Source organism: Felis catus, chromosome B1 (genome assembly GCF_018350175.1).
Source record: "Felis catus isolate Fca126 chromosome B1, F.catus_Fca126_mat1.0, whole genome shotgun sequence".
NCBI lineage: Eukaryota > Metazoa > Chordata > Mammalia > Carnivora > Felidae > Felis > Felis catus.
In genome coordinates, this window is record NC_058371.1 from 134,685,421 (window position 1) to 134,706,468 (window position 21,048).

At 37.0% G+C, this 21,048-nt stretch overlaps 1 protein-coding gene across 7 annotated transcripts in view; it reads right to left on the minus strand.

Moving 5' to 3' along the window:
• The window catches only part of ARHGAP24 (Rho GTPase activating protein 24), a 661,374-nt gene that overhangs the window by 209,875 nt on the left and 430,451 nt on the right, over positions 1 to 21,048 (minus strand). The window contains exon 2 of one of the 7 annotated variants that reach the window (XM_019829278.3): positions 10,891 to 10,978. The exons of 5 other annotated variants lie outside the window; for them this stretch is intronic. The gene's annotated coding sequence lies outside the window, so the exon portion shown is untranslated. Of the gene's footprint in view, positions 1 to 10,890; positions 11,144 to 21,048 lie in introns of those variants that run through there. One more of the 7 variants, XM_003985212.4, reaches the window with a different exon arrangement.

The following is a 21,048-nucleotide window of genomic DNA, read 5'->3' on the forward strand; positions in this document are numbered from 1 at the left end:
CATCTGATGTTGGGTACTTCTAGGATTCTGTGTCTTGGATAGAGGAGAGTGGGAATCTGGTCTGTTATCATCATCCTTTGCACCACAGACATCTCCAAGATGCTTTTTTTTTCCTGGTTTGTTCCTGGCCTTCAGTCTACAAACCCTGGGACTGTCTTCCTTGCCCTATCCCCTGGCTCTTCCAAGTTTGACTCTCACTGCCTCTTCTCCTCTTCTCTTGGCTGCACTGAGGACATGGGATGAGCTGGGGTGGGGGGGGGTGCTGTTTTGGACATGCCTGCCTACATACCCATTTTGAATATCCTGGTACGATGTAGAACAGCACTAAAAGATGATTTGAGTTTTGTAGCCTCCAGGTCCTACATATAGGAAGTGATTCACGGATTCCTCTACTCTTAGATTCCCCCAGTCTGGTCCAGGTTTCCCGTTCTGTCTTCCAGGTACCTAGTTCAGGCAGTGGGGTAGAGTGTGGCAAAACATGGAGCCCCTACTCTAGAATCCCACCATCCTTTAAGCGGCTAAAGTCCCTTTGCTTCCCTCTGATTCTTCTCTTTGGCTTCTTGCCATGAGAACCACTATCTGTTTTTAGGGATGGGATAAAGAGATCAGTTTTATTTTGCTGTTCTTGTTGTTGTTGTTGTTATCGTTTAAGGTTTGGATCCTGAGGATTTATGGAGCTAACTTTTTGAAACTCAAATACTGCTGCAAACAAAAATCTCCAAAGCACTTTTTCCCCCTAAATTATCCTTTTTGTGAAGCAATGTTTGTCATATAATGAATGAAATTTGAAAAAAAAATGTAAGGGAACAGACCATGAGTGAATATCAAAATATTTCTCGAATTTCAGCACTCAGCCTAAGCCTCCATCACATAAAGGGACTGCTGAAACTCTGACAAATGGTGAAAAAGTAAGATACACAAAATTTAATAAACCACCTGAATGGTGAAATGAGTGAAGGTGGTTAAAAAAATAAACACCTGAATGACCACCTGCTTTATTACGAAATCTGAGTAAATATGAAATAAGATCTATGTAGAGCAAAAACCTGGAATATTTTACCCAGAGGGGAAAAAAAGAAGTTCATTGCCGTTGCCTGTGTCCTTATACTTTCCATTCAACTAAACAGATGTCTGGTGTCATAACAGGCTACCTAATCCTTTAACATATCTTTGTGTGAGAGTACCTCACACAGGATGTATGTTCCTTTGTAACAACAAGACTAGAGCCATATCAGGCCCCTAAATTTGTCATCTGGTGTCAGGCAATGCATTAAGTGCCAGTGATACAAATCTGTAAGATAAAGTCCCTGCCCTCCAGGAGCTTACAGTGCAGCTCAGCTAGGAAAGTGGACCAGTAAGTACGAAATTAACATGTAAAGTGGTGAAAGCCATAGAAATCAATGTTGGGAGGTAAGGGTAGGGATGGAGTCAGGGAAGGCATCTCAGAAGAGGTCATAATCTCAAGAAAGGCAAGGCTGAGGAACACTTTGGGCCGAAAGGCCACCATGAGTGGCAAATAATACAAAGGGGAGAACAGAAAAAGGCTGAGGTCAGGTATTTATATGAAAAAGTGGCAGACATGGTGACAAATCTTCATGGAGGGAGGAAAACATTCATTCACTCTTTTAAAATTTTTTTAATGTTCATTTATTTTTGAGAGAGAGAGACAGAGCATGAGTGGGGGAGAGGCAGAGAGAGAGGGAGACACAGAATCTGAAGCAGATTCCAGGCTCTGAACTATCAGCACAGAGCCCTCGGTGGAGCTCCAATTCACAAACTGCGAGATCATGAAGTTGGATGCTTAACTGACTGAGACACCCAGGAGCCCCAGGAAAACATTCATTCTTAAAAATGTAGTTATCGCAAGCCATTTCTCTACTCTGTGCATGCGTGTGTGTGTGTGTGTGTGTGTGTGTGTGTGTGTGTGTGTGTTCTTAAGAACATTACATATTATATAACTGCCACAACATAATACTGATATTTTTCTGAAATGTATCAATATATCTCCAACACAGAGATTTACTTTACTTCAGAGAAAACTGTGGTGCACTGGGGGTCGCACTTCTGGGAGGATTCATAAATATTTAATTATTCCATTCGTGAAGGCTGTCAGTAATTCCCATTTCAAGAGCTGAGGAAGTTTAAAGTCAAGTAAACAGCATTTGGAAGGCTTTCTCCACCAAAAAGCAGCTCCTATGAATGAAAAAGAGGGTAGATCTCTGCTTTTCACACTGGAATCCAGCTATTCCTGCTGACACTGGGAAATGAAGGGAGAAGGAAAGAGAAGACTCAGATTTATTTCCATTGTGATTTTGAGACTATTTAATATTCCAAGAAGCTGCCAGTATAACAAGGCGCACACTCTTAGAGAGAAGAAACACCCTCTAGACTTGCTCTGTGATCATGGATAAGGCTCTTCACCTAGTTTGGCCTGCTTTGGTTAGGTGAAATGTATGAGGGCTTAATTACAAGATCCAAGACCCCATCCAACTTCCATACTATATGACTTAGGCAACTTCCATTCATAAGTAATTAATGAGTAGATTAAGGAAATGAAATAAACCACAGAAGCTTTGATGCTAAAAATGAGCCAAAGTCCTCTGAGAAACAACTTAGTTTCTGGGGGGAAAGGGCTAGAGAAGACACTAGCAATAGCTTTCAAAAAATTGGTACTGCATACAAGGACAAATGGTCAGGATATCTACCCAAAGTAGAGGCCATGTGTCGATTTGGAAAAACAAAATCAATCCATTACTCTAGAATAAAATTATAGCGAAATAATATTCCTGGAATGCGTCTGAAACCCCTTAGTCATTACTCTGGAGTATTTCCACTTAAATTTGACTATGTCATTGCATGGATTATTAAATTCACAGAAAGAGAGGCAGTCTAAAAATGAGGCAGAGAGCCTATTGTCAAAAATCTGGGCTAGATTCCTGGCTCCTCCACTTGTTTTGTGACTATAAGTGTGAGTCATAAAGAATAAACAAAGAACGTCACACAGAAACATTGAATAAAGAAAAATGTTCATTTGTGGCATATAGTTTGTAGTTATATAAAAAAAAGAAGAAAAAGAAAAAAGACAATTTATTTTCCTTTGATTGCTCCTCTTAAAAGAAAAGAATGAGCCAGAAGATGCCATTGTCTCAAAATAAAATAAAACACCCACTTAACTTTTGTTTTACATCATCTGCAATTGGGCTAAGGTCTAGGTTTAGCTTTAGAGTAGATTTCTTGAAAAAAAAAACAAATTGAACTCATTAAGAATAAACCAGTCTCTTTCACTGGATTGCATTTTTAAAGAATGTTTAGTATAAATCCGATAAAATGTATTCTATTGGCTACTGGATGAAGGAATGCATGGGGCATGCACAGAGCACTATAGCCCTTGCATATATGGGTTTGATACACATTACCTATTATTGGTACACTTATTATGCTTATTTTATGTGAGAAAATGAAGGCTTAGAAATGGTAAGTAGTTTGCATAGGATGATACATGTAAAATGTGCCAGAACTGAGCCTCAGGTCCTGTAAATAAATTCCACAGTTCCTGCTTTTAACTATCTATTAAGGATTCACTGAAAATTTCGGGGGAAATATGCTATATTTACTATATATAATATATATATTATGTAATATATAGTATTACATATTATATACTATTTATATATACTATTATACTATATATACTATTTACTATGTATACTATATATTATATATAGTATATACTACACTATATATACTATATATTATAGGTAGTATATACTATATATACTGTATATATTCTATACTATATATACTATATACTATACTATATATACTATATACTATACTATATATACTATATAGTATAGGTAGTATATACTATATATACTGTATATATTCTATACTGTATATGGCATATATAATATATGTATATATTATATATATATACTATATGTATACTATATATACATATATATATATATTATATATATATATATATAATAATATATATATATATATTAATTGTAGATATCTGGAGTGGCAATGCATTGGAGAGAGGAAGACCAGTAAGGAGACAGTGGGTTAAGAAGAGATAATTCAATTCTAAGCAAGGTAGTGGTCAGGGGAATGAAAAAGAATGCAAAGAATGTAGTTTTTAAAATTCTATATTAACTGTCACTTGGTTGCATAGGAAGTGAGGAAGGAGATAAAGGATGAAGGGCTGGTTGGAGTAAGGGAATGATATGGATTTTGCAGTACTAGAATACCTGAAACAGCCTTGTATGGGGAGCTCTGACTAGCAGGGCAACCACAGAAGGTTGTGCAGTCAAGCTGGGACCGAAGTGTAGCCCACTTCCCTGCCAAGGAGAAAATCCTAATACAAGTGTTGTGCATAAAAAGAAAGGAAACTTGTATTATAACTTATACTAACTGTGGGTTACAAGAGGTCTCGCCGACCAGATCTCTAGATTGGGCTTTAAGTCAAAGCCATGGGACTGGATGAGGAAGAAAGTATACAGTGGTGGTAAATCAAACAAACATAGGCACCCAGGGGAAGAAGGTAGGAAAAAAGACAGGAGCCCTCTAAAGAAAGTGAAGAAAGAGGGTGCAAACATAGGCTCGTACAAGATCCCTAACGTTAAAAGATAGAAATATGTCAAGAAGAGCATGGCAGTAAACATTATCAATGGCAGAAAAAGCAGAGGTGAGCAATGGATGAAAAGCTCTGGATTTAGCAGTTAATTTAGCCATCATTAGCAACCTCTGAGAGGTAATCTGAGTATTGTGGTAGAAATAAATGCCAAACTTCAAAGAGTTTTATAGTCAGAGGGAGGTCGGAAAGCAAAAGCAAAAACAGAAGAAAAAAAAAACAAATTCTTCCTGGCATCAGGAAGAGAGAGGTTGGTTGAGAAAGTAGAGTGTTTGTTTGTTTGTTTGGTGTAGCAGAGGCCTGAACATTGGTTGCGCACTGAGAAAAAACAAAGGTGCAAGTAAAAGGACATAATTTATGAAGCAAATTCCAGTTTCATCTTTATAAATATTTTGTTTAAAAGTTCCATAAACACTAGTGGCCCAGGAAATGCTTTAGCAAATACTCATTAACAAAGTGACAGCTATTTAAAAATGTTCCCATAGCTATTATATGTTTATCACCCCTTGTGTAATAAAGACTTCTGGCATGGAATCTTGAGTTCTTTCTTTAGTATGAGAACACTTCTGTTCCCTGGGGATTTTCAGAGAATAGGGTACATGGCTGACCTCTTACTCAGACAGAAGGAAATTATGCTTCTACCTCTTGCCCCAGATTAAATTTATCATCCAGTCATTACTTCTGGATGAATATAGAAGTTAAACTAAAAGTTGGAAGCCTTGGTTCTAGATGAATAATTTTTCTGGACTTAGTTCCCCTATGCTGCAAAAAAAGGGATTTAGACTTGCAAATTTCTAAGCCATTACAATTCTAAATTAATCCCATGAGCAAAAAATATCACATGTAAATGAATGCTTATCCTTATTTTATGTATGACAGAACACACTGAAACAATGTAGGCCCCCGACAGTGGGGGACGTATTCTGTTACTTTTGATATTGCCATAGAATAGAATAGAATATTATGCAGCTGTATATTATTCTTTCCCACAGTGTTCTAATATAGAAAAGAGTTGCCAATAAAATGTTAAATGAAAAAAGGTGGAATCCAAATTTGCAGTATCAAACAATTTTGTAAAAGCAAAACAAAACAAAACATTGACACTCTATTATATGTGCACAGATACAGAAAGAAACCTAATAGCAATGAATCCCCTAGAGAGTGGAATTGGTGATAATTTAGTTCTCCTTTTATATTGTCACTGTCTTCATAATCATTATAATTGTTAACTTTCTTGCGATTTATCGGGGGCATTTTATACCCCGGGTATGCAGGAAAGTTGTTTTCCTTTCCATTGTATTCAGATCTACTTATAACAGCTTCAGGCACGGAGATGGAGAACACATAGATGCTGTCTTCCTTCTGGACTCGCACCGTGCCACGGAGAAAGACCACAGAACATACCTTTGGAATTAAATGCATTCAGAAGCAAGCAGGTTGGAGAGAGAAGGTAAATCAAAATGAAAATTGCTCCCTTGAAATACTATTATTATTTTTGTTAATTTGGAAACATACCACTGTTTACCAAGAGCTCTATAACTTACATAATCTTTAAAAACTAATTTTTAAAATTTTAAGATCACCAAAATAAGATTTGGCCTGAAAAACTGTCTTAGACTCAGTCCACATTTATTTTTTCTTCTAATATTCTGCTGTGTTTCCCAATAATAACAATAAATCAAATAATGTTAATAAAATAAATAATAGCAGCCTCTGCTTGTAGCAAGTGCACTATAAATTCCACAATACCTTCAGTCAAATAAACAAAGGATAGAGGAAAGGGCTGATATTTTCATGTCTTCAAACTGCTTTTTTTTTTTTTTTTTTTTTAGATTTCATGCATTTATTTTTGAGACAGGGAGAGAGAGAGAGAATCTCAACCAGACTCCATGCTAAGAGCAGGGAATGGAGCTTGATTCCATGAACTGTAAGATCATGACCTGAGCTAAAATTAAGAGACAGGGGCTCAACAGACTGAGCCACCCAGGCACCCCCAAGTTTGCTTTTTAAATTATTATCGACTATAGGCATCTGACGCTTTTCTTTATAGCAATTCAGAGTTCTAAATTGCTGTTTGCCAATAGCAATTTCATAATTTATTAATGGCATCACTTAAAGAAGTTTTTATGTTTTAGTATAACCAAATAATAAACTGAATAACAAATAACTCCAATAATACAACATGAAGTAAAACATGGGGCTCCCGGGTGGCTCATTTGGTTGGGTGTTGGAATTCAGCTCAGGTCATGATCTCACAGTCTGTGAATTCAGGCCCTGTGTCGGGCTCTGTGCTGACAGCTCAGAACCTGGAGCCTGCTTTAGATTCTGTGTCTCTCTCACTCTCTGCCTCTCTCCCACTCACACTGTCTCTCTCCCTCTCTCAAAAATAAATAAACATTTTAAAAATGTTTAAAAAGAAATGAAGTAAAACATGATGGTTTTAGCATTATTTTTTGTTCAGGCCCTTTCAATTTAGGAATTGGAATTTATATTCATTCAACAAACATTTATTGCGTGATTAAAGTGAATGAAAAGAATCTTGGTCTTTGACCACATCACTTCCTAAATTGTCCAGAAGTACCAACTTAGTACATGAAGCAAAGGCCAATGTATAAGAACATACCTGGGTCAGTTTGAGCATCTTTTCTGAGGGATTAAAATTGAAAATGAGCTAAATTTTGATTTTTATGAGAAGGGAGCAGTCATCTCTCTCTTCAACAACTAAGGAATTACTGATAGCTTCTGTCCCCTGTCCACCACATACAGCATTGGACCTGACACCTCCTTGCAACACATGCACTCACTCACCGAATTCTAGTTTAGGAGGGTCTGTGTTCTGAGGCTTCTGGAGCAGTCTCACAAGGCTGTGTCAAGAGAGACCCTTCTAAAACATCATCGGTGAACATGAACAGGTGTTGACTTACTTCAGGGACTTCTTCTTTTTCTAGTTTTAAACAGCACTTTTTAGATGGAAATCTTCATAAGTGTACACTCAAAAAGGTGCTGAGTTTTCAGTAGTTTTAAGTTGTGACAGTACAGTTCCTACTATAAAATACATATCCCTTCATACGGCTGGTTTCCTAATTAGGTGAGCATGTGAAAATTAAATTTTAATTAGGCTGAAAGCCTTAATCAAGTAAAAACTAAAATCTTCATTGTATCGACATCAAATAGCATATTTTCAGCTTTAAAGAGTTATGTTTCAATTGGAATAACATTTTATTTCACAAGAACCCATACCATTGCTCTGTGCTGACAGCTCAGAGCCTGCTTGGGATTCTCTCCCTTCTCTCTTGCCACACCTCCACCTCCTCCCTGCCCCCCACAATGAATAAATAAATATTAAAACAAAAATAACCCATGCCATTTAACTGAAGGAATGAAGAAGCAAAAAAAAAAAAAAAAGCAAAATCTCTAGCTTTTAGGCAATGATTCTAAATTTATGTGGACCCTCAATTCACTGTTGTAGACAAAAGGCAGTCCCTTAATTCATTGTTTCAAACAGAAAGAGTCTGTCATATACAGCACAAGATACTTTAATACCCAGTAACAATTTTTACACTGACTATATGAAAATTGTATTTTAAAAAGAAGTTAAGCAAAGGGGCGCCTGGGTGTCTCAGTCGGTTGAGCCTCTGACTTTGGCTCAGGTCATGATCTCACTGTTTGTGGGTTCAAGCCCCTCATTGGGCTCACTGCTGTCTGTGTGGAGCCTGCTTTGGATCCTCTGTCCCCCCCTCTCTCTGCCCCTCCGCTGTTCATGCTGTCTCTCAAAAACAAACATTAAAAATATACATATTCATTTAAAAAAAAAGAAAAAAAGAGCTTGAGCAAAAAAGGCCTCTAACACAAAAGGCCTCACACATAATTCCAAATAAGCTATATAGTCAAGTCATTAGCAATGGACTCTAATTAAAGTTGGAATTTAGAATTGCTCTGGACTCAGTTTATAGCTTCATGTATCTCTCTAATATGCCCAGTTTAATTTTTGTCATGGATAGAGTGGGATTAATTATCAAGATCACTGAGAAACCAGTGATTGATTTTGCATTGCAACGCACAACATAAAAAAATATTGAAAGACAGGAAATGGTATATTCTGCTACTAAATTCAATGCTTTATCACATTTTCAACTTAAAAGAAGTTGTAACTAAGTAAGGATATGGTTAAAGAAATCAAGGCATTATCGAAACAGTGGCAAAAGATGTATTTTTTCCTTAAAGCATAATGACACAGAACTGCATAGACTAGATGAGAAATATTTTTCCTTTTCCCTAACTCTTTCCTACAAAGAATTATTATGCTATTTCCCAGCCACACATGCGTATGAATAGCAAATGTGTAAATGGAACTAAAATAAAATACTTAGTATTTGATTGATATTAAGTCTGCCCCATGAGATTTGGTTAGTCACTGATTCCTTGACACATACCTCCAGTAACTTTATAAAGAGGAGAACAGACAACACTTTCTGTATCTGATGCAGTAACGCCTTACTTATCCCAGAGCCACTTCCATGGCAACTTCTACTACAGAACACAACTAAGGACTTGGACTCAAACCAAAAGTCTCCTGAGCACCTAAAATAGATGTCACCGTGTCTATGCGCTTTGGTCTGTGCACTTTCCTCATAAGAGAATCTCTTGCCCCCTCGAATAAAGTTCTTGCTTCTCATTCCTTCCATGATTTTTTTTATAAACTTTTTTTCTGGTTTTCTTATGCATAGCACAAAAGAAATAATAATTATAAAGATGTGGATAAGGTTGCAGGGAGTTGTTAGAAGAATGCAAACTGTCCACACCCATAAGAAGTCACATTTCCATATGGATGCTGGTCACAGGAGGAAAAAATGTCCTATAAAAATAACACAATTAAAATAAAGCATAGTGATTATGTGACCTTTTGACAAAAGGAGTAAAACCCGTGCATACCACAGAATAGGCCCCCAATGCATCATTACGTTTAGAAAAATTCTACAATGTGTATCCATGATGAAAAGGTTGGGCAATTCAGAAAACGTTAAATTGAATTTAGTTCCCTCCAGAGAGATATCAAAATATATACTGGACCTCAGAAAGTTAACTATCCAAAAATGGCTAAATTCTTTCTAAAACCTCTGCAGTTTTCAGTGGCAAACTTGCAAGCTTTACTTTTTGGAAAGTTGACAAATGTAGAACTCCTTAATTGTCTCATGACTTGTTTATTGGCCAGCAGCAAATATTATATATTAACTAGCCAGGCCTCCGGAGAAAGAGTGACATTTCAGATGACAGTGGTTCCTTTCTGTCCACTCCATGGCCACTTTTTTTTGGGGGCTCTTCCCCTTCTGCTCTGAGAGCCTCCATAGCTCAGTGATTTGAGATACTGGAAATATTGTCACTTTAAGATGGATGAACTTAACAAAGATAAACCTCATTAAAAAAAAAAGAAGTCTTGCCAGAATTTTTAAAAATAAATGGAAGTGAAGGGAAGGAAGGGTTAAAATGAACAATTAAAAATAGAAGTAATTTTTTTTTAATGTTTATTTATTTTTGAGAGGGAGACACAGAGGGCAAGGGGGGAGGGGCAAAGAGAGAGGGAGACTCCAGGCTCTGAGCTGTCAGCATAGAGCTTGTGGTGGGGCTTGAACCCACAAACCATGAGATCATGACCCGAGCCAAAGCCGGAAGCTCAACGGACTGAGCCACCCAGGCACCCCAAATATAGAAGTAGGTTAAAGGTAAAACCCTAATTCAAAATTGTGTGTTTCGCAGGTCAGATCCACCAAGCTGTAATGAGGTCAGTGAGCCTTAACCAAGTCAGTTCAAGTGCCTGGAGCTGCTCTGACTTGGCACTATGCTGTTTCTATACTTGAAGTCGAAGATGAATTAACCTGTCCCTCCCCTTCAATCAAGAGCATTCTGTACATTCCGTAATCTTAAAGCCTATCTTTTTTTTTTTTAATCTGACATGAATAACAAAACATAAAACCACCCATGACAAGATGCAACAAAGGACAAAGCTAAACTAAGCTTCAAAATAAAATAACAACAACAATCATTAGGTTCCTGAAAACAAAACAAAACCAAATCCTAGTAGCTTCAAATATCAACAGCCACAAAACAATACAGCCAAGAAACTAAAGTATTTTAAAGTGTGTGTTTTCTCTCAGAATAGAGGCGAGGTGGAGGGAAAAGTCAAATGACCACACAATACTTGTGCCCGAAACAAATAAACCCTGAAGGAGATTTCAATGAGTAAAAAACAGTACCTTATAAGTAACTGGTCTTGTCTACTCACAGCTGTTTCCAGTGCCGACTCTTGTTTAACTGTCTACTGCGTTCAGTTTAAAGTTAATTCTGTTGGCAAAAAAGTACAGAGCTTGTCTGGAAAATGCTGTTTGGACATAAACCATTCCTTTCAAAGCTGTAGTAGCTATATTTAAGTTTTCTTGTAGAGGGGGATATAAACCTTTCCTGTAGCTGATTTTCTTCCTCCTCCCGCCCATCAGACTTAGTCAGTGTCCTCCTATCCCATATATTGAAGAAAGAGAGGGGAGGAAAAAAAAAAAAAAGAGAGACCGGGAAATATACCTTAAATAATGTAGTAGTTGAGCATTTGGAAAAAGACAAAAAAAAAAAAAAAAAAAAGGAGAATTAAGAACCATAGAAAGCACACCAGGATCTTAAATATAATTTAGCCCAATGCCCTCATTTTATAGATGAGGAAACTGATACCCAGAGAAAATATGATTTCTATCAGGTCATTCACGTAGCTAACTAATGCCACAGCTAAGAATAGTTACCAGGTTTCCTAACCCCAATTCAATGCTCTTTCTACTACTCTAGTGTACCTGAAGGGAAATGGTTTACCTTTTTCCTGTGTATCCTTGGATAATACCCACATGAGTTGGCAGGGAACAATAACACAATTACAATGTGAGAACCATCTGTTCTCAGAGAAAACATTTTATTCCACTTTAAAATCCTTAATACTGAAAGTTTCTCTACAATGCCCAGTTTCTTTCTATACTTAGAAAATAATCTTATCCTTTGTTGATTTTTTAAATAATATTTTTATGTTTCAGGAATTGCCAGTTTTCTTTTTTTTTTTTTTTTTTCAACGTTTATTTATTTTTGGGACAGAGAGAGACAGAGCATGAACGGGGGAGGGGCAGAGAGAGAGGGAGACACAGAGTCGGAAACAGGCTCCAGGCTCTGAGCCGTCAGCCCAGAGCCTGACGCGGGGCTCGAACTCACGGACCGCGAGATCGTGACCTGGCTGAAGTCGGACGCTTAACCGACTGCGCCATCCAGGCGCCCCAGGAATTGCCAGTTTTCAAGGGATATTAACATCCCTTAGTCCTTATAGAGGACCGTAAAGGCTGGTGCTGACAGGTGTTAGTCTTTAATATTTCTACCCAGTATCAGTGATATTGAACTAGAAACACTTACTATTACCACAGATCCTATTTCCAACTTGTCAGCATTTTTTTTTTTACCATACATACAAGTTTATTCTTGTTATTACTGGTTATATATTTTGTTAAATAAAAGAGAAGCAGCATAATAATTTTTATTTGGTGTGTTTCAAGTAACATTCCTTTCTTATATATAAAGAAATTATTTTTCTCTAATTGAAGAATGATATTCTTATTATCATAATTTTTAAAAATTTTTCTTTCTAAAATGTATTCATTCATTCATTCACTTATTTAACAAATACTAATTGAACATTTATAAACCTACCTCATCCTTCTCTTAAAGAATATAGTAACTGACAAGAAATAACTTTAAAAAAATGTTTATTTATTTTTGAGAGAGGGAGACACAGAGTGCGAGCAGGGGAGGGGCCAAGAGAGAGAGAGAGACATGGAATCTGAAGCAGGCTCTAGGCTCTGAGCTGTCAGCACAGAGCCCTCTGTGGCGCTCCAACCCACAAACCGTGAGATCATGACCTGAGCTGAAGTTGGATGCTTAACCAACTGAGCCATCCAGGCGCCCCAACAAGCAATAACTTTTTTAGATAAGTGCCTAATTGTCAAAAAAGAATGAAAGAGTTTAGTCACGAAGTAAGGCCAGTTTTCTGTAACAACCTTTTCATCCATTCTCACATCATAAGCATGTGCCCAAAGTTTGTTTACATTCTCTCCATTGAGTTGCCCACTCTCAACAGCATCCATCTTAGGGTCAGATAAGTCAAAATATGAAATGACCCAGATTGAAATTGCTCTGGTTACTTTTAATCTTTGTATTTGATCTGACTCCTTAAAATGCTAAAAGCAAATCTACATTACATGCTATAATTTAAAGACACAATTAGCAAATGCTCAGACCATTCAAAATCCATTTTCAAATTGAGATGCATTGTTCTTCAGTTCAGAAATTCACTTTGGTTTTGATATTTCCCATCTACTTTTAAAATGATATTGTACCTTGGGGCGCCTGGGTGGCACAGTCGGTTAAGCGTCCGACTTCAGCCAGGTCACGATCTCACGGTCTGTGAGTTCGAGCCCCACATCAGGCTCTGGGCTGATGGCTCAGAGCCTGGAGCCTGTTTCCGATTCTGTGTCTCCCTCTCTCTCTGCCCCTCCCCCGTTCATGCTCTGTCTCTCTCTGTCCCAAAAATAAATAAACGTTGAAAAAAAAATGATATTGTACCTACTCTTGCCCTGGTCTTTAGAAGAAAATAGTGTAATTGTGACTGAAGAATTAGAAAAGGATATTTTTAAAAATACAGTTTGGTTTTTGAAACATATTTTCCAAAATGTTGAGTAATTAATAGGTACTGTATCAATTTTCCAACCATGATAAGTAAGCAACTGATTCAAAACACATAAACATTGGGAAGGTAATCTGGTAAACCATACTTGGTACTTTTTGACACAATGGCATTATCCTATTTTCCTTCTATTCTCAGTTAATTTGGTCTAGCTGAGCTCTGTGCAAATGTAAATCCCAAAGACATTAACATCTACATTTATATACAACACTAATATGTCAAATATGATTAGAGTCTGACACTAATACATATTACTTGGGTTTATTAAACGTATTCCCTAATTTTCTTTTACTTCTTAAACTTGACTTTTAATTTGAACATTTTGCCCTTTGTCTGTTAAAAGGAAAGGAAGGAAATCTGAGTAATTCCCAAAAGAGAGGGAGGCTGCGAGGGGAGACACAGAGACTTAGATGCAATGAGTCAGGGTGATTCAAGGTTGTTGACTGCACTCAGGAAGGAAGGTGTAAAGAGAAGTCACATACAAGCAGGTTGTTTGGAACAGAAGTGGGCTGAGCCACAGACAATAGATTATAGGTATTAAATGTAAGAACCAAAGTCTCTCAAAATAGGTTGAGCAAAGAGGGAACTAGCAATTTGGGTGACCAGTGCCAGCAACAGGAAATTGGTCCTCGAACTGACTTTGTAATTCATGACATGGTTTGTTTCTATCCATTGGAAGGGAAGCATGTGCTGTCAATATGTGAATTTGACACAATCTAAAATAACATGGTGACATAAAACCATTTAAAAAATTTTGTCCCTCTATATTTAGGTCCCTTGGACATACTCCAGGTTGCTGTACTCTGAGCATGCTCTGGACTTTAGAATCCTAGCATTGTTTAGTGGGGACTAGTTATTGTGTTATGGGGCCTGGATATGTGGAGTTGAATTTCAATGATGGAAGAAGTACTTAAGACAGAGGTGAAACTCAGGGCAGACTATATTAACACAGGCAAGGCAGTTGGAATTCACTGACTCTTGATCTCTCAGTTTCAGGTTTACAGTAATACTAGAGGAAGGCTTTTACTAAGGAATCCCAGAGACCTCTTTCCTGGTAGCAGTACAGGGAAGTGACTGCATGAACAGCTACTAGATTATAATGTTCTATGCTTGGGAGGAGATATCATACATGGATGTTTTTAATAGTCCCAGGGAACTATGCACAGAAAAAATCTCCAGCATCAACTTTCTTCAGTTCAAGCTCATGCTCATTTTGTTGCCCTTCTCCTCTCAAAATCCATTCTCCTCAAAGCAGCCAGGGTAATTATTCCCCTCCCCCCACCCCGTTATACCATCTGATGCTTTCCATAATTCCTCTGCTTCACACCTTCCAGTGGTTTCCCATTATCTCATTTCATGCCCTCTAATAGTTTCCAATCATTCCCCTGCTTCATCCCTGCAATGGTTTTCCATTGCCCACGGTGTGAATTCAAATGCCTAACGATGACTTCCTAAGTCTCACATAATTTCACTCCTGTTTATCTTTCCTACTGTTTTCCTAACCTGCTGTTCCATCTGTCTAGAATGTTTTCTCCTCATAACTTCGCAGGACTACCAGTTTATCAGAACTCAAGACTCATCTCAAATGCTACCTTCCCGGAAAAAAGATTTCCTGACCACTCTAGTTAATTACCCTCCTCCCCACCTTACATCCACATACTCTCTACCCCATTTTTCTATTTAATTCTTCTTCACAGCACTTGCCACTATCTGAAATTATCACAGGTTCTTTTTCTTTTTAATTTCTTCAACCATTTAAATATATTTACTGTATCTCCTCTAGAATGAGCTTTCTAAGATCAGAAATATGTTGGAAGTTATAAATAAGATCAGAAACATAATATTTAGGCTTTTAAAACCACATCATCCCCAGTATTCAGAACTGTGTCTACTATAGAATACGTATTGACCAATATTTCTTGAATGAATGAATTATATTTGTTGCCTGGGTTACTACTCTTCAGTCAACAAAAATCTAACATAAGTCCATAAGCATGAAGGCAAAGACTAATCTACTTCTACAATTGACATAACTCTGCGAGTTCCCTGTGGCTCAGCAGCTAGGCATCACAGGACATAAGGAAAGGGCCCCTCTGGTGGGCTCTAGGAAGCTGTATCAATACAAGGTGCCTCTAAGCCCTTGAAGTTTGTTAACACAAGGGCCAGAGTTATACCCTTGAGCTGCTAGAAGGTCCTAAGAGCTTCCGGACATCTCCTTCATTTCCTGAACTCGGTCGTCGTTGCCCTTATTGAAATAGCAGATATCCTAAAGCCAATTTTATCCTTTCCAGGTGGTTTCAAGAAACTGCTCCCAGCTGCCAACTCTTCAGAAGCAGAAGCTAAATCCTTGCATTCACAGCATATGTTTTCTAAATGAAAAAAAAAAAAAAGGGACAGACTAAATAATTTTAGAGAAGTGAGCTCACAGATAATTTAATCTTCCATTTCACTTCTCTTCCACACTGATTCAGAGCTCTCCAGCGAGCTGTAAATTAGATTTCCTCTCCTGTCTCATGTCCTACTGCTTCCTAATTACCTGTTCTAGTGAGTCAGCCTCTCTGGATCCTGTGGCTCAGACACACTGTGGCTTAGCATACTTTGGGTCCAGCCACATCAGAAAGGTGGCTGTGTGATGACAGGCAAAGAGAGGGTGATTCTTCGGAAGAAAATGACTTTTCCCAGACACACTGCAGCTGTCCTCCCAAAACACCAAGGTAGAAAAAAATTTCTTGCCTGAACACTGTTACAGCTCGATAGCAAACAACATCACTTAAAATCATTGTTGAAAAAAGTGCCCTTTTCCTCCAGTGCAGATTGCATATTAAGCTAAGTACCTAGGTGGCATTTATTTAGTCAGTGAATCAAAGCTACAAATATTTAATGATTGTGTTCTATGGACAAGGTTCCGTGCTAGGTAATGAAGTTTGTATAATTATTCTTTTGTGATATTATGGGATAATATTTCTTTATCTAGAATACAAATTTCTCCAGGATAATAAGCTAGCATTTCTTCTTTCCTCCACTCTTTTCTTCCTTTGTTTCCTTGCTTCAATCTATTGAAAGCCATATTTACTGAGTCCATATAGTGTGCTGTGTTTGGATATAAAGGAAAAGACAAAATCCTATGTCAGGAAGCTTACCCTCTGGAGGTGAGAGAAGTTTGCAGACTACTGGGGAGATCAGCATAACATTATAGGACAGCACATCAAAGCAGCATGGAATCAAGATGGGAAGTGGGCAAAGAAGGCTTTTTTTTTTTTTTTGAGAAGATGTAACCAGGGCACATTCTGAATGCAGGAGAGGAGAGGATTAACATTCCAGGCAGGAGATAGGGCACACTTGGGTCACTTTAAGTATTTCTGTAGAGCTGGAATGCAGAATGAAAGACATAAACTAATAGATGAAATATGCAGAAGGAAATATAGGCAAAAGCCAGGGTCAAAAATTTGGTTTTTATCCTGAAGGCAATGGATAGCTACTGAAAATTTTTAAACAGGGGATACTTTGTTTTAAGAATGCTAAGTGGAGAAAGAATTTAGGAACAGGTGGTCTGAAGGACTACTTAACAGGTTGTTTCTTTATTCAAGTAAGACATTGTGATGGTCTAAAACTAGGCAGTAGGTACAGAGAGACACCAAAGAGAGGCATCAAAAGATATTTACATTTTCCCACAGGTAGGAAGATGTGGAAAGCTGAAATCATTTCCAAAATGTCTGTAAAATCATTACAGAAAAACATATCCAGTATTAGAACTGCATGAAGATGTAGTAAGTTCGCATTATTTAAGGAAGTTCTTTCCATTTACAGTTGAGGAAATGGAAGCATAATACTAGAAAAAATGATAGCAACATTTGAACTCATGTCCATTTGACTATAAAACCCATATTCTCCCTCTACACTAAATTGCCTGGCCCTTTAAGGGGACCATAAATTTTAGACATCTTCTTAAATTTAGACTTAAAGAAGTTGTTTGGAATATAATTTGGGAGTATCTTAAGAGATTCCTTAGGCAAGACTGTTTAGGTTTTCCAGGCATAAGCGTGTTCCAATTTGAGATCCAACACACAAACAATTTGTGTTGTTCCTATGGAACAACCCATTTAGCTACCCTGCAAAGCACAAATCCTTCATCAAATTCTTCTTGATAATCTAATTTTCTGTAAGCCTGGAAGATTTATTCACACTCTGTACTAGGACAGACAGTTGAAACCAAAATGAAAGTGGATTTGTCAGATACTCTTGTTCCATCAAGTCAAATATTGCGTCTTAAGTAGAATGGTGTTTGAAAGATAAATCAGTTACAATGAATCTAGGAAGGCAAAAGGCACAACTCTTAAGACAATGAAAACAGGAAGGGGCAGACATAGCTCAAACAGGTGAAAATGCTGAGATTTGCCTTAAAGCTGGGGTAGGAAAGCTCCTTCCCTAGCATATTTTACACCCACTAGGGGTAGGATAACCATATCCAAATCTTGACTCTGAGAGTAAAAGGAGACAGTTAATAATTACGATGCGCTAGTAGATAAATAAAAGCCGAGATATTTTATAGGCAAATGGATATACACCACCCTACCTAGTGGTTGGCATTAAACCTGACCTTCAGGATGACAGTATCAAGAATGAGGTCATAGGTTTTAGAGTAACTGGCCCCTCAAGTGAGGCAAGACAAGAAAAGTCAAGAATTCTTACACAACCCGGACAAGGTTTTCAACAGATATACAAAGGCCAGATCAACTGAACCATTTGAGATATATTAATTGATTTAGTTCTATAGTTTGGTAGAAAATGATATATAAAAATGAAAAAATGGCACTTCATTATAAAAGAGTCACAGATAACAGGTATACTGTGTTTAGTCTCCTGTGTAGGGTATCCACATAAATATTTTCCATAAAATCTCAATATGTTGGTATAGATGGGTGCTCTTAGATATTTTCATTATTTAAAAATAAGCACACACTTTATTTTTCAATGTATTAACCATCAGTGAGTTAATATTACTAAACACCAAACTGAATCAAATCTTGATCCACTCTCTTGCTTCACTCCTGAATTCTTTTCAGAGTTGAGGAACTCCTTCCTTACATGGCAAACTTCCTTCTTAGGCTAGACAGAGGGAAAGATAGGCATAGCATGGGAAGTAAACATTCCCAGGGCAGACAGGAGATATCAGCCACAATTAATTAAGATTACAACCTTGGTTTTGTCACCAATAGCTGTATGATCTTGGACAAGACATTCAACTCCACTGAGGCTTGGTTTTCTCCTATATAAAATAGAGGATTAGGAAGGTTATCTTGGAGTTTCTTTGGGATATGAAATTTGACTGTTCCCTGAGATAATTATCTCCCATATGTTCGAAATGTGCTTAATATTTATTTATCTGTGAGGTTTGGGAAGATATATGTTGCATCAAAATAGCCAGTTATTAATGAAACAATTGTATTGGTAATAATAATAATTGTTTTTTTAAGACTCCAAAGTATATAAACAAGGGAAGTGGGGAGACACTTGACTTTTTAGTGTATAATAGGAGGACTATTAAAATTTTCTTAGGAGAAAAGTCATCAGATATAAAATTCCAAGTCACATTATGCTTAGTAATTTTTAAATGTTAAGATTATTGGGGCTCCCCAAACACACAAGGATCAAGCTTTCTGAATTTATAGAAGAACAGATTTCTCCTAGAAGTATAAAGTGGCTTTCCTGCACTGTCACTTTTCACAAGGAAAGAGTGAATCCATATTTACTGGACAAGACTGTTGGAAATGAATAGACGAGGCACCTCCTTGGTCTGTAATCTTTGACAAGTTCTTATATACACAAGCGTGGTTCAGAAAATAATGAAAACAAATGGCCCATCAATCCTCTGACGTTGGACCTCAAACTTTAACCAAGTAAAGGGAAGTCAGACTTTTCCTCATATTACTTTATTTTTCAATGCAGAAGTAATATTCTTCTTTATATAAAAAAACTCACATACTATAAAGAAGTATATGATGTAAATTTTAAGATTCCTACCCTCTTAATCGTCTCCAATACTATTCTTAAAGATTAACCACTACCAACAATTCACTCTGCATCTGTCCAGATCATCTGTCTCTCCACATACATGTATATTTGCACACATACATATGCATGTATATCCACAAATTTGGTCTTGAAAACATTGTCTTCCTTTACTCCAATATTTGGCACAGTTATTAAATTTGTTAATCTTTAGGCACAAGCAAACAAGCATAATAATAAATGTTCCTTCTTTCCCATCATAAAATCTCTCTCTTCCATCCTTAAACCCTTGGACTTATCTGTACAATTTATCGAGTGGCTAAGAGAAAAGTGCAACGATATCATACTGGAAGTCAAGACACTTAGCAAGATGAGTACCTAACAAATGCTTACTGATTTGAATGAATGGATGAATCACACCAAAGACTGTAATCTCATCAGTGTGGAAGAAGCTACCAGGAAATAATCACCTGTGAATTGACATTCCTAGTATCCATTCCTCTTTGTATCAAGTGTCAAGAATTGCTTCTCTGAATGTCTTTTAGTCATTGCTTTTGTGGGAGTATGGGTCTGTTTCCAACCTGAGTACTTTTCATTATCAAGTATTTTTCATTATCATTATATGACCACTAAGCCAAAAAAGTCTGACTTGGATAGACACCCCCCCCCTTCATCATAAACTAGATTCTTCAGCATCTCCATCATTTTAATTAACACTTTATTGGGTCTATTAACATCGGTTTTCTTGTTGAATGTACACTATCTGAGATAAAGAAATGCCAGTGCATTTTTCATAGCCCTTCTCGAAACACACAAACAAACAAACAAACAAAACAAACAACCCCACTACCCTAGCCAGCCTTTCACCAGCAGGTATTGAACTGGGAAGATAATTACTGGCAGTTTTAGTTTATCCGGAAAAATCATTTTCTTTTTAGACATTTTAGTCAATATATTCTTTATGTTTTCTTCCTGGAAATTACATTGGATAGTTCCTTGGTCTTGCAATGAACTTCAACTATGATTTTTTTCTTCACAAAGAATCTATCATCATCTATTTTAGTACTATCTTCCTATGAGAGAATGTGTATTTCAATCACAGGAAGAGGTGTCACTGGAATTTGTTGTGGAATGTTAGTGTTTCTACTCTTCAAACTTCATTTGTTATTGGCAAGTAGATGAAATTTAAAGCTATAGGAACAGATTAGACCACCAGAAAAGAGAGTGCAGTTAGAAAAGATGAATAAGGAATAGGATCTGTGTTCTCCAGTGAAATGTAAGGAAGAGGAGTAGTGTGTGTATAGATTATAAATATGGGAGTGAAACATACATGCATTCGGATATGCTGTTCAGTGAACAACTTTGGAGATGCCTGTTTTCACTTGGATGGATGCAGTAACAGAAATAATTGTGTAAATATGGAAGGGCTATAATAAAGGTATGAGTCATCATTACATTTTTGTAACTTTGTATTTTGGCATAATTTCAAATTTACAGAAAGATTATAAGAATACCACAAATAAAACCCATATACCCTCTACCTAGATTTACCAATTTCCACCTATTAATCTATGTATATGTATATTTTTTTTCTGAATCACTAAGGGTAAGTTGGAAACAATGTATACCTTTATCAGTA